The sequence below is a fragment of the Rissa tridactyla genome, chromosome 1 (genome assembly GCF_028500815.1).
Source record: "Rissa tridactyla isolate bRisTri1 chromosome 1, bRisTri1.patW.cur.20221130, whole genome shotgun sequence".
Taxonomy (NCBI): domain Eukaryota; kingdom Metazoa; phylum Chordata; class Aves; order Charadriiformes; family Laridae; genus Rissa; species Rissa tridactyla.
The window spans coordinates 120029679-120042395 of NC_071466.1; positions in this window are offsets into that span (position 1 = coordinate 120029679).

Genomic DNA, 12717 nt, shown 5'->3' on the forward strand with positions numbered 1-12717 from the left:
CAATACTTACTGGTCCCCTAACCACTGCTACGTTAACGTATACATATTTCATGCATTTATTCTTGCTTTATACACCATTTGTTGGAATTTGAATATTCTCTCAGTCACTTCTAAATAACTTTATGGTAATGCCAATTCAGAGATTAATATCTCTTTTCAGGTAGGACAAGGATTTTGTCCCCAGCTTATTACTTTCTGCACTAAAATTTTTACAAAAGAGCAAAGTTGACCTGCTGCTGACTCTTTAGAATATGGAACACATAAGTAGAGAAGGTTTCCTTGCTAAATTTCACTAAACAGAAAATCCTGGTACCAGTAACTGAAAAATTGCTCCTAGTAAAAATCAGATTGAAATTGGTGTATACCCAAGAAGTACCTGAGGAATCACTCTTTTTTCTGGAGTTATATATGACTGGGTATATTAAATACACTAAGGTTGCAGAAAATGGAATACTTTTCTTCTTGATATCTTCTTCTAAGCAGCCCAACACTGCACCTGTTATCTTTTTCTGCCATGTTTCTTGCATACTGTCCCCTAGCCCTGTAGTCTCCTTCAGCATCACTGCTACTGAGATTCTTCCCATATTGAGTGAATTGCTTTTTTTCATTAGAAAGGATTCTTGTCACTTACCTTTTTACAATAGTTGATAGTAAAGAAATTTTTCTACAAAGAACTATGCTCATTTTAGTCTTATAGAGATACTTAATATTATGGAAAGTCTTCTGGCGTAATATTTGTAGACTGATTTTACTGATACTGCCCATTCTATGGAAAGTAAGCTTTCTATTACACATAGTAAAAAAGAAGGAATGACAGCTGCTGTGTGTGTGATGAGAGCATTTTTCTGAAGGAAAAAATGTAGAACTGCTTGTAGATATTGAGGGATTTCCCTATGAGCCTATTAAAATTACCACATACAAAAACTAAGTGTAGCACTGCATTGTTGACTTTCCAGAAGCTTTTCATTTTATTGAAAAGTATCCTCCAACTGTCTTGGCATTGGTCCAGACAAGAAAAATACTTATAAGCATTGCTGGAGAAACAAATTACTGTGAGTTAAACTGGACTGTAGTTATAGCATGTAGATATTTGGCAGTACCCTGTGTGTGTGCTTTTATCCCATGGTAAGTGCAGGGTAGTTCAATGAAATTAGGGTGGGCAAACCCTCCTACACCACAGAGAAAGAGCACACACACAGACTGCTTTTAGCAGAGTAGCTGACATGCTGTAAAATTACAGCCTAGCTTGCTTCCTGGTAACTCATGTAGCTATTTCATGTAGACATTCCTCTATTTGCTCTGTATCATAATAATTTTCAGTATAGGCTATACGTCTTACTTATCAAGATTTATGGCCACTGGTTTGACTTCACTTACTTCTTACTACTTAGAGTGTAGTATGTGTAGAGTATCTAGGAAGGACAAGTCAGGAGACAACAGGGGTGATAAAACGCTGTGAGATTAATCTAAAGAGAATGTTACTGAGCATGGAGAGCCATATGACCAGTACAAACCCTAGGAAAAACAAGTAAGTTTGTAAGACTTAACTTTCCAGTCGGGAAATACGTGTTGCCTCTACGTCACGGTTTCAGTTGGGATGGAGTTAACTGTCTTACTAGCAGCTGGTATAATGCTGTGTTTTGGATTTGGGATGAGAGAGATGTAGACAGCGCACTGTGGGTTTTGGTTGTTGCTAAGCAGCCAAGGTCTTTTCCGCTTCTCACACCACCCCACCAGCGAGCGGGCTGGGAGGGCACAAAAGGTTGTGAGGAGACACAGCTGGGACAGCTGACCCCAACTGACCACAGGAGTATTCCATGCCATATGACATCATGTTCAGTATATGAAGCTGGGGGAAGAACTACTGTGGGATATATATAAAGCTGGGGGACGTTTGGTGTTATGGCGTTTGTCTTCCCAAGTAACCGTTATGCGGGATGGAGCCCTGCTTTCCTGGAAATGGCTGAACACCTGCCTGCTGGTGGGAAGTAGTGAATGGATTCCTTGTTTTGCTTTGCTTACGTGCACAGCTTTTGGTTTACTTATTAAACTGTTTTTATCTTAACTCATTACTATTCTCACTTTTACTCTTCTGATTCTCTCCCCCATCCCACTGGGGGGAAGTAAACAAGCAGTTGCGTGGTCCCAGTTACCGGCTGGGGTTAAACCATGACACTGTATTATATGGAGGGATATGAGAGACAGCTAATGCTAACTGTGGAAATAAATCAATAAATTGTTTTACTATGTTTTAACTGCCCTCCTCTTCCATTAATCCACTAATGGTTATAGTCCTGCTCCTAATGTTGAAAGCTACGTGGCATCCAAGCCTGGCCAGAGTGCTTTCTGGGGCTTTGTGGAAGCCCCTAAGGAGAATGGTACCTCTTCAGCATGCCACAGGCAGGAGGGGAATAAGGCTTCTTTGCTCACCTACTAGCCATGGCTAGGAGAAGGCAGTACATGAAAGTTTAGGAGTCGGCTTTAGGATTTATAGTCTGCCCCTTTTGGGCTGTGTTGTTCCTGTGCTGAAATCTGTTAATTTTTGGGTTACTACTCAAGCAGTGTCACTGACTTAGACACCAGTAAGGTGAGACTCAGAAAGACTGGCAGGGCTAAGAGAGACGATTTAGGGGAGAACGGTGTTAAACGGGATTTTCTGCAGCTGAGCAAGGAAGGAAGCGACCCGTTCTAAAACACTTAGCTCCCCATAGCAGGGGGGAGGTAAATATCCCAGCACTCTCAACAAGCCAGGCTACAGGTATTCTGATATTTATAAATATCAAAAAAAACCTGCAGGAAGATACTCAGAATTGAGAAGGTAATATATTTAACACTGTCTAAGAGTGCATCTGTACTATCAAATATTAGTCCCTGGTTTATTCATGGTTCCCTGATTTTCCACACTTCAGATATATAATTTCATGCTTGACATCTCGTTTTGGACTGATGTTTCTTGTGCCTCTTAAACATAATTTGGGGGCACATTAGCACTGAGGACAGACTCTGACCCACCCTGTGGGGAGAGGACACCAGAGCAACGCCCCCCACCTGCACAGCCCTCCTGCTCTCTTGCATGGGGCTTTGTACCCCCAGACAAAGCAATTGCTCCTGCACCGTGCCCCACGTCATGGTGAAAAAGCAGCGCTGTTCCAGTGGGCAGCAGTGCAGCCCTCGCATTATTTCAGACACTTAGAATTGACGAAATAATAATTGAAATAATAATTGCTAGGGCCAGGGACTCACCACAGAGGGCCCAGAGGACACCTGGGCAAAGTCCTGTGCAACTTGTCTCATCTAAATGGAGCTTCCCCTGAACAGCGAGGCGATGAGCCCTTTGTATCTGCTATCCTGATGGTACAAGATCAGCATAAGGCTGCAGTCTGTACACCCTAATTTGTCCTCCTTAAAGGTATATGATGATATATAGTCTTCAAATATTATTTTCCCTTTTGCTAGCCAAGAGTAGTCCTAGGCTGTTGTGGACTTGTTACTTTCCAGGAATGGAAGTATATTTTTTTCCAGGGAGTGCTAGAAGTTGAGAAGAAATAAAGCATGTTCAGTGAGAGCAGGGATGTGGGGAGTGAAGAAGAGTAAAAATATAGATGGCAATCTCTACAATCCTTTTAGCAAAGTGCATAATAAAACACCTCCTAAAGGAACTGAAATAATCACACAAAAATTAGACAGTCCAAAAAAAAAGATTGTAACTTTTAAAGCATTTTTCACAAGATAATATGAAAGCAGTCAGCTTCTGAAACTAAAATTAGATAAAAACACAAATATGTATTGGGGTTGTTGTTTTTTAATTTTTTCTACTACAGCTGGCATTATTCGATGCAAGAAACCACCTACCACTTATTACATCCCATAAAAATATTCATTAAATATTTCTATTTTATAGTTCAGCTTCCTAGAATAAAGCTTTTTTATTTCAAATTGCTAAACTCCTACACTGGAGAGTGTTTGGATGCGTTGTAGGTTTATTTACATGTAGCTTAAAATCATACACAGTTCTGTGGGCTTGCCTCGTATTATGTTCCTATAAATTGAATTCAGGATGCATAGCTTAGCAGAGCCCTACGATTTTGAGATTTTTTTTCTCGTAATGTAACTGGGGGGAGAGAGGGGGCAAAAACATGTGTGCTGCAGTCAGAAGGTTACGTATAAGAACTCCTACTTCCACATTACTTGTAATACATTTTAAAATGAATTGTTCTTATTTTGTCCTCTGAACCATTGCTTCAAAGGCAGCTGCGATTTACAAGATATTTTAAATGGAAAATGTGTTGCCTGCTCCCTTGCAGCCTGTGATTTCCGTCTTCCTTTCCACACCCCCTCTGCATAGGTGCTGTTCCCTGTACGGGCAGACTAAGCCTCCCTCAGTGCTTTCCCACATACCTGCTATTATTTGTTATTCCTATTTTTACTGACTACCTCAGCACTTGCTGGATTCTAGCAGTCTTCCTACTGAACCTAACTGAGACATTCAGTTAATCTTTGCACAAAAGAGAAGGTGGAGCCAGTGCTTGAATGCAGCCATCAGCCTGCGTGATTCCTTCGAGCTCCGGGCGCTAATTTTATGTAACGCTAACCTGAGGCTTCATAAACCTTTTCACTAAAAGGTTTGCTGGCTTGTAGAAATGAAAGAGAAGTGATTTTTCAGAAAGTCCCTGTTCAGTGCTGCCTATATATTCTCAGTTCTTAATACTGGAGAATTTCCAGTTTCATTCTGTGGTAGAAGAAACGAGGCTATGAAAGCAGTAGCAGTTGCAAGACTCCAGGAATTACAAATTTTTCTCCTTGCTAAGCAGCAGCAGAAATAATCTATTGTTGCCCCCGTGTCGAATTGCAGCAGATGTTGGGGCTTTACAGTACATCAGGTTCTTAGTTGAAAAGAAATTAGTTGCACAGACTTTGAAATATCTTCTGTTGGTCTGTTGCTATTCATAAGGTGTAAACAGCCACACTTACTTTTGACAGAGAGGATAAAAACAAGCAATATGGTATTCAGGCAATTTTTTCCAGAAGAAAATCCCATCTCGGATTTCATTGTATAAGAAAATATATTTCCTATGAAAAGGTTCTATTTTATGTTATTTTCCAGTCTTATCTGCTCCCACTATTCCCCATTCACAGTCATCACCAGTAAAGCTGCATGCCCAGTACTGGGCAGCCAAAATAAAATACAAATCAGCAAATAATTTATTTATTGAAAAGTGCCATTTCAGAATTGCCAGAATTTATACTCAGTTCAGGCTAAATTTACTGAAAAGTTTCAGATTTCAGGTGGAATGAAAATTAGGCATTTTAGAGTGTAAGCAGTGCCTTAACAATTTAGCAAATGCTGAAATTAAGTGGAATCTTCCATAAACAACGTTACCAGCATTTCTGAAATCTTAACTCGGGGTCATATAAATTAATGGCTAAGGAAACAGAAACTAGTATGTCTGAGAGTGCTCTTACCTCTCATTTTTCACTCTCCATTAGTGTTAGAACTCTTAAGGGTTGTCCTTATTCTTACCTAGTGATACTTTCCATTTCTGCATAGACTATGTAGGTATGTATTGAGCCACTATAACTTTGTGATAGCCTTGTGAAGGGGAATTGGAATGAAAGTCTTCTATATATTCCTGGAGCATGCCCTGATGACTTGAGAAACTGCGTTTTTTTTGCTTTGTACCAAAAGACTCCAAAATGTTTTCACTGAAGTAAGAGAATAGTTAATGGGTAACTGATATTAATGAACAGGGGGAAAAACATTATGTCAAAGGCAATGTTACTGTTCTTAGACACATTCTAGTCATAAAAGTCAACCTTCTATTATCTATAGTACTGTTTAAAAGTAAAAAATGCAAGCTTGCAGATGAGCGCAACAAAGATTTGGAATGAGGGCTACGCCATTTAATAAAGTGTATTTTGCAAAGCTAGATTGTTGTTCTAGTCTATGAAAATATGTGCTGTATGAAGGAACAGAGGTGAAATTGATTTAAAAATTATTTTTATCTGTATTTAGGTAGAGGTTTCTGAATGCACAAAGCAAGCAGGATGAATCAGAATAGAATAACGTTCTTAACCATCATTTTTCTCCATTTTGGAGAAGGCAGTCATATGATGTTTCATCCTTGTCAACTACACTTACTTCCAAATGTATTTTTCTAATATTAGCACTTTCAAATTGTTTTCACAGGGTTTCTCTAGGCTGCCTACAAAAGAAAATTGTAGCTTTTCTGTTATACAGGTTTTTCTGTTATATGAGTTGCCATCATTCTCTGATAATATTTGAATAATGGTCTGTGTTACAGGAACCCACCAATTTTACAGAAGAAGACCTCCAGCCCAGAAACAGTTGTCCCGGCAGCATGCATCTGGTTACTCACTGGGTGGATCCTACTCCATTACTGCCAACAAGGCAAAGTAAACATATTCGTGTCCCATCTATACGGGAAAATAGAGTTTTGCTGGGGATAACTCTGTTGTAAGCTTCTACCTCAATACTACACACAGTCTAGATGACCTGCATTACTGTTGCAACTCAAACAGAAGCTCAGATGGCATAGAGCATATTTCAAAAAGATAATTTTAAGCAGGTTCAATAACCCGGCATATAAAGCTTTTCCAGTTCCGGTTATCCTAAAATGCAAGGAAATAGAGCACATGTGTCAGAGTGCATTTCCTCACTTCCACACCTGGGCCTGCCCGAATTTCCCTGGCAAGTGCAGGCTACCAAAACTGATAGTGGCCGTTACCCAAAGTATATTGAAATTACAGCTACTTCAGGCAGAGTTTCAGAATACAGAAGCAGCTGGACCTGACTGGGGCTAGGAGGTGGGGTGGGGAGGGGGATAAGCTGGCAATTTTTGTGTCTTCTGTAGCAGCTGTGACAAATGAGTAAGCCTCCATCCTACAGGCCATTTTCACTTTATCTTTTCTCCTGTGCTACATATCTCCCTCCTAATATTATAATCATTTATCATACCTTTAAGATTCATCTCACTGACACAAAGCTTTTGGATCACGGACCTTACATCCATAATTGATTCCTCAACAGGCCATCTGTGACTTCTTTCTTGATAAGATAGCTAAAAATTCAGAATTCAGCTCCTCGACTTTCATTTTTATTCCTACCACTTTCTAAAAGAGTTTCTGACAATTTCTGCTCATTGATCTCTGTGCTGCCTATATTCATTTTACAGCTATATGGTGTGATTTTACTAAATAATCAAGGGGAGCTAGATCATTTCTTCTACCTTACCTTGCACATCAGACTAAAAAATTCTACGCTGTTTTTCTACACTTGGTTATACCTGTTGCTTTAACATCCCAGATGAATGTTAACACTGCATCAAAAACCAGCATGCCTATTTTTGTGGGCAATTGCAGATACCATTTTTTATTACCTAAGTGCCTAGAAGACGTTGCAGAGACTGGAATATCATGCTGCAGGCACTGAATGCCCACATATGAAAAGCTAATTCCTCCTGTAATTTCAGACTTCAGACTTTCGGACTTTATCACCAGCTAAGGACAGGCAATAGGTAACAGAGGTTCCCTGAACCATGACTTTTCTTCTGGGGCAGATGTGCTGCTTTACTTGAAAGTTGCTTTTTTCCCTGAGAGACTCCCCTGGCGCTTGAGGGGCAAGTGTGAAGGGATCTGGCCATGGGGCCGCACGTCAGACTGCAGGCATTCCCACCTCGGAGCTGGCAGCTGCTCCACCTGCCATCACCGGTCCTCCGGCAGGCGCTGCGGTGGCCCTCCTTAGTGTGAGACGTGGAGTAGTACAGTACACGACCTTCCTTAGATGATCATTTCAACAGTACAGATCATTAAGGTGTCTTTAATTTCTCTTACTTTGAATTAATTAAGAAGCTCGGCATTTCCCTGAGTTGTCATTAATACCTAGAAATGTTGCATGAATTTACTGAATAATGTATCAAGTACAAGTTCACACATGAGGGAGGAAAGGTTATTTCTTTCCTCCATAGAAAGAGGATCTTACTTGACTTTTTTCTTTTCTGTGGCCACTTTATATTCCGTACATTGTACTTTTTGTAGAAATAGTTAAATGATCTATTACAAATACCATTTTCTTTGGTGCCTTTTTGGTTTTTGGTTCTTTGTGCAATGCAGGATGAAAATTTTGATAGCAGGTGATACAGGACTCAAGTGACAAAACTGTAAGTGCTAATCTCAGTTCATAATAGGATCGCTTCACCCACCCAAAATCTGAAAAGTATAGAAAAATGGGAGAAATGTGCAACAGGATTGTGTAATCAGTAACATCTGAAGGCTCTCACTTCCTCTCTGACTTTATCCTATCTTCCTTCTCATACGCTATTAGCAACAAATCTGTGACAAGGGGAGAAAAAGGCGATTTGCAGGAGTTTCAGTGTACTGTCGTCTCAAGGACAGAGGTAGAATGGTTTAAACATTAACCCTTGCTCAGGGCTGTGCTTCAGGGTACAATGTAACCCTTTAATTGCACTAGAAATATCTTCAGATACTCTGCCTCTTAAAACGAGGGTAAGAAACCTGCCTTAATACCACGTTTCATGATCTCTCTGCCATTTACCTCTGTAAGATCGTTTAAGTGTTGGATGCTTTCACAGAACAGGAAGAAATTCCACACACTGGTGAATTTTCTGTCCAGATGCTCAGCTTGTTCAAAAGGAACATGATAAAGCAATACTTACAGGCCTTAGAGGGTAAAAAAAGTTCTGTCATAAAATGAAATTTAGGAATTAGGGCATCTGAATTAGCTCTATGGTGAGGTCAAGGGACCCTGTTCAATTAACTTCAATTTTGAAATGTGCAGCTTCGAAATTGAGCGTTTGCTGAAATGTATGGATGTGCCTCCTGAGATGCACGACATTCAATTGTATTGTATTTATGTTTAACTGCAGACATTTTTATTGTCCCATACTTTATTTCTACGTCTTATTCATGGCCTGTTTTGCGGACAGTTTAGCACACTTGCAAGGCTGACGATACTTCCCTTGGCCATTAAATGAACAAAATGTCAGCTTCAGATCAAATAGTCACGGGGTTTTTTTCCCCTCCCATCCTTGCTTTTTCAGGCTGTTTCAGAATAGACCCATGTTACGCCTTTTGAAGTCATGCTCAGAATATATACAGTTATACCCAGTCATTGAAAACTTAATTCAGACTAGCTGAAATAAGCATAGCCCATGTCAGAAGAAAACTTATTAAATGTTTTTTTTAACCCAGTGCTTCACCAAATTCTGACAAAATGCAAATCATTTACCCAGTTGAAGACAGAGCACAGCAACTTTGTGGTAATCGTAATATTCTGCCTCCTTAAAGGATCATCAAATGTATAGGACATACATGCAAAACTACTGGAAGAGGTGAATTTGAAAGAGATTATGGTTGTATCTTTACTGATACATAAAGACTGTTGCTGCGAGACTGGTGCTGATGCTCATTAACAATGTCAGTGTGTACAGAGGGGCCTCTTCCATCCGCACAGAGCATCTGTTAGTGGTCCAGGGGTGGGGGGCAGCTTGCTGTTGCAACTGCCCTTCTGCTTTGCTCTTGTGAGCAAGAATGTGACGGTCCTGTGTTGGCTTAGCCGCCAGATCCGCATCCAGCAGCTGCCTGATTTTAAAACACCTGTCTCTTTGTAAAGGCTAAAGAATATCGATGAGAAACAAAAATAATTTGAGAAAACATGCAAAGTGAGGCAGGGGTTTAACTGGAAAAGATTTTCAATCTTGTTTGAACCTCCAGAACAGAAAAAAAAAAAAAAGGATTCTTTTTAAAAGTCTTAGTAACATACTCTTGAAAGTATAGAGAAAAACATACTTTCATTGGTTTCTGTCCCTGCTGCTGAAAACAATTTCCACTTTATGACAGTAGAAAACTGTGTTCATAAAATTGACTTTCCACAAAAAATAAATCTACACCAGATTTAGTTTATGGAGAAAGGAAAGGACACACAAAGCTCAAGCTGATTTTGTGAAATTTACTCGACTGAGTGCACTCCATCTCTTTTTTAAAAACAAAAAAATCCACGCCAAAACGTAGCTAATCTACACTGCATTAAAACATAGACTTCCTCACTCTCACATGCAAGTGGCAGTTTCTGTCTTGCTTCTCCAAGAGTCTTTAGTTGTGCAGCACCACGGCAAAATCTCCTATTATGAAGACTTCATTATTATTTTTCCCAGTGATGGTACCAGTGCGTCACAAAATAGTATCATAATTAAAAACTAAACTGGTGTCAGCAGCATAAAAATGAATGAAGAACACACTGATGCAGAATACATTTATTTTGTGTTTATTACCTTACTAATTTATAAAACTATTAAAATGTTTATAGCTGACTTTCTTAATATGTGAACTCATAAGGTGATTCTGTACTAACAACAGTAAATACAAATAAATATCAGGAAATTAATAACTAGAATGAGGAAAACAGCTTTTAAAATCTGGGATGATTTATCTTCCCAATATGAATAAATAATTAAAGAGAAAACCTGACTATTTTTACTTTTGCATTTTATTTCTGGTAATTGTTGCCCAAATTAAATTGAACGTAGTGTAAGGAGAAATGGTTAATTACTCAAAGGCAATTAAAGATTCTGAAGGCTGTATAGTAATTATGATTATTTTCTTTGGAAAATGAGAGCACCATTTATCTCTGATGTATGCTATGTAATTAAGTCCATATGCAATTATCTTTCTCTTACCATCCACTTCCAATGGGAATTGGTTTTTAAAATGTCTCGCAAGAGAGAATATAATTGTATGCAGTGGGACACTCCTGTACATAAAGAATTTCTTAGGTTTTGTTCAGCGTGACTTCAGTATGTTTCCTAGTCTGTTTTCACTTGGCTTCTTTTGACATGGCCTACCTCATGCTAGACACATGGCATAGTCGCTTCTCTGGCTCTTGTGCCTGCCCCTCTATTCCTCTCTGAATTCAGCATAACTTAGCGTATCCCTCAGCTTTTGTAGAGCTGTGTTGCTGCCCTGGCTATGTGTCTACTCATGGCTCCATAAGGCTGGGCTCCACGTAGTCTAGCTTGAGAAGAGATTGAAAGATTGAGGTGCAACCCTCCAAGCCTTCATTCCTGAGCTGTTTCTGTAGCCAGATACACAAAGGGGCAAGACAAGCTACAGGGAATGAAGAAAATCGCCTTTCAAAATAGGCCTTGATGTTTTAGCTGATAAAGAACTAGACACTGCTTGCTACGCAGGTTGCTTTTTCCCTTCTGTCCTGGACTTTCCAGCCTAGTCCTTTCATAGCTAATAGAAGGAGATCTTGCCTTGCAAACTTTGTTGTGTGCAAAATTAAGTAGAGCTTGACTTCTGAAGGAGGTCGCTATGGGATGTGCTCCTAGGCCTGTGGAAATGTGTCTTCGAAATGCAACTGTAGTATCAGCACGCTTTGGCTTGCACTGTACTCACTTACCACTCATTGAACCCTTTTATATGGTCAATGCACTGAATGACTCTTAACACTGTACTGGCTTTTCTTGTGGCTCTTATGTAGCTATGAAAGGGAATTCCCAGTGATAACAAGGTTCTCTCCCAGTGGCAACAGATTGATCTCCTGCAAAGTCCCAGCGGGTAACATGTACTAACCAGGAAGCTGCATGGGTAGGGCTTTCCAAAAGTGTCAGAAGAGCAACAGCAGGAAACCTAGCATCAAACTGCACTGCCCTGGAGGAAACCAGTAGGGTAAAAGGAAGGTTTTTCTCTGAGTGCACTATGAGGGCATACACACACATTCATATACACATATATGTGCAGTGGGCAGCCGCAGCTGGTGCAGCTCTTTGCATTGGTGGGCAGAGGCCGTGCAGCTGGGAGCGGGGTTCACGTTCAGAAGCAGAGCAGGTAATGACCTGGAAACACTGGGTAGAGGCAGATTATGGGCACTTCATGGCTTGTTGAGCTTTTATTTTCTAGACAACAAATACGAAGCCGTAAAACACAGGAATAAAGATGACTGGACCCAAGTTAAATTAACACTGTGTTCCATGATTTATTTTATTCTTAATGTTGGTTGTATTTTACATGTTTATTACTCTTAATATCTAACTTCCTGAAGTGAGACTTTCTGCTAATATAGTTCTGAAATGCCAGATGTGGCCAAATAGCAATGCTGCTAATAAAGTCCATAGCGTATTTTTTCTCTATGAAATGTATAGAAACATGAGTGTTAAGTGGACAAAAACAAGGGATTTATCGTCCTGAATGCCTAAGCCACTGCTGAAATCAAACGCAAGGCTGTGCAGTATTTGTGCACCCTAAACTAATATCATAAAGTAGTTATTAAATGGTTATACGCTGCTTTATTTGCGTATCTGTTAAATACTGCTAAACCTCTGAAAAAAATCGCTTATTAGTACTACTGATGCCTGTAGAGTTTAACCAGATTTCTGGATTTCGTCACAATGACGTACTATGCAAATAGAATTTGATACATGTAAAATTGATTTTAAATAAAAACTAGCTTCCTAAGACAGTTAAATGTGAACAGAAAGAGTGTTGGTTTTATCCTTATTTGTTCAGGATCTTAACAGGTTGTCCTCAAAGTATGTGCATTTACATTTAGCTCATTGTCTGGCGTTTCACATCAAAGTTCAGCATTTTAAAATTATTTACTGGTATGTATGCCAACCCTTTCCTATATAGGCACCTATAGTTAAATAACTAAATCAGTATTTAAGCTCCTAAGGAAAAACA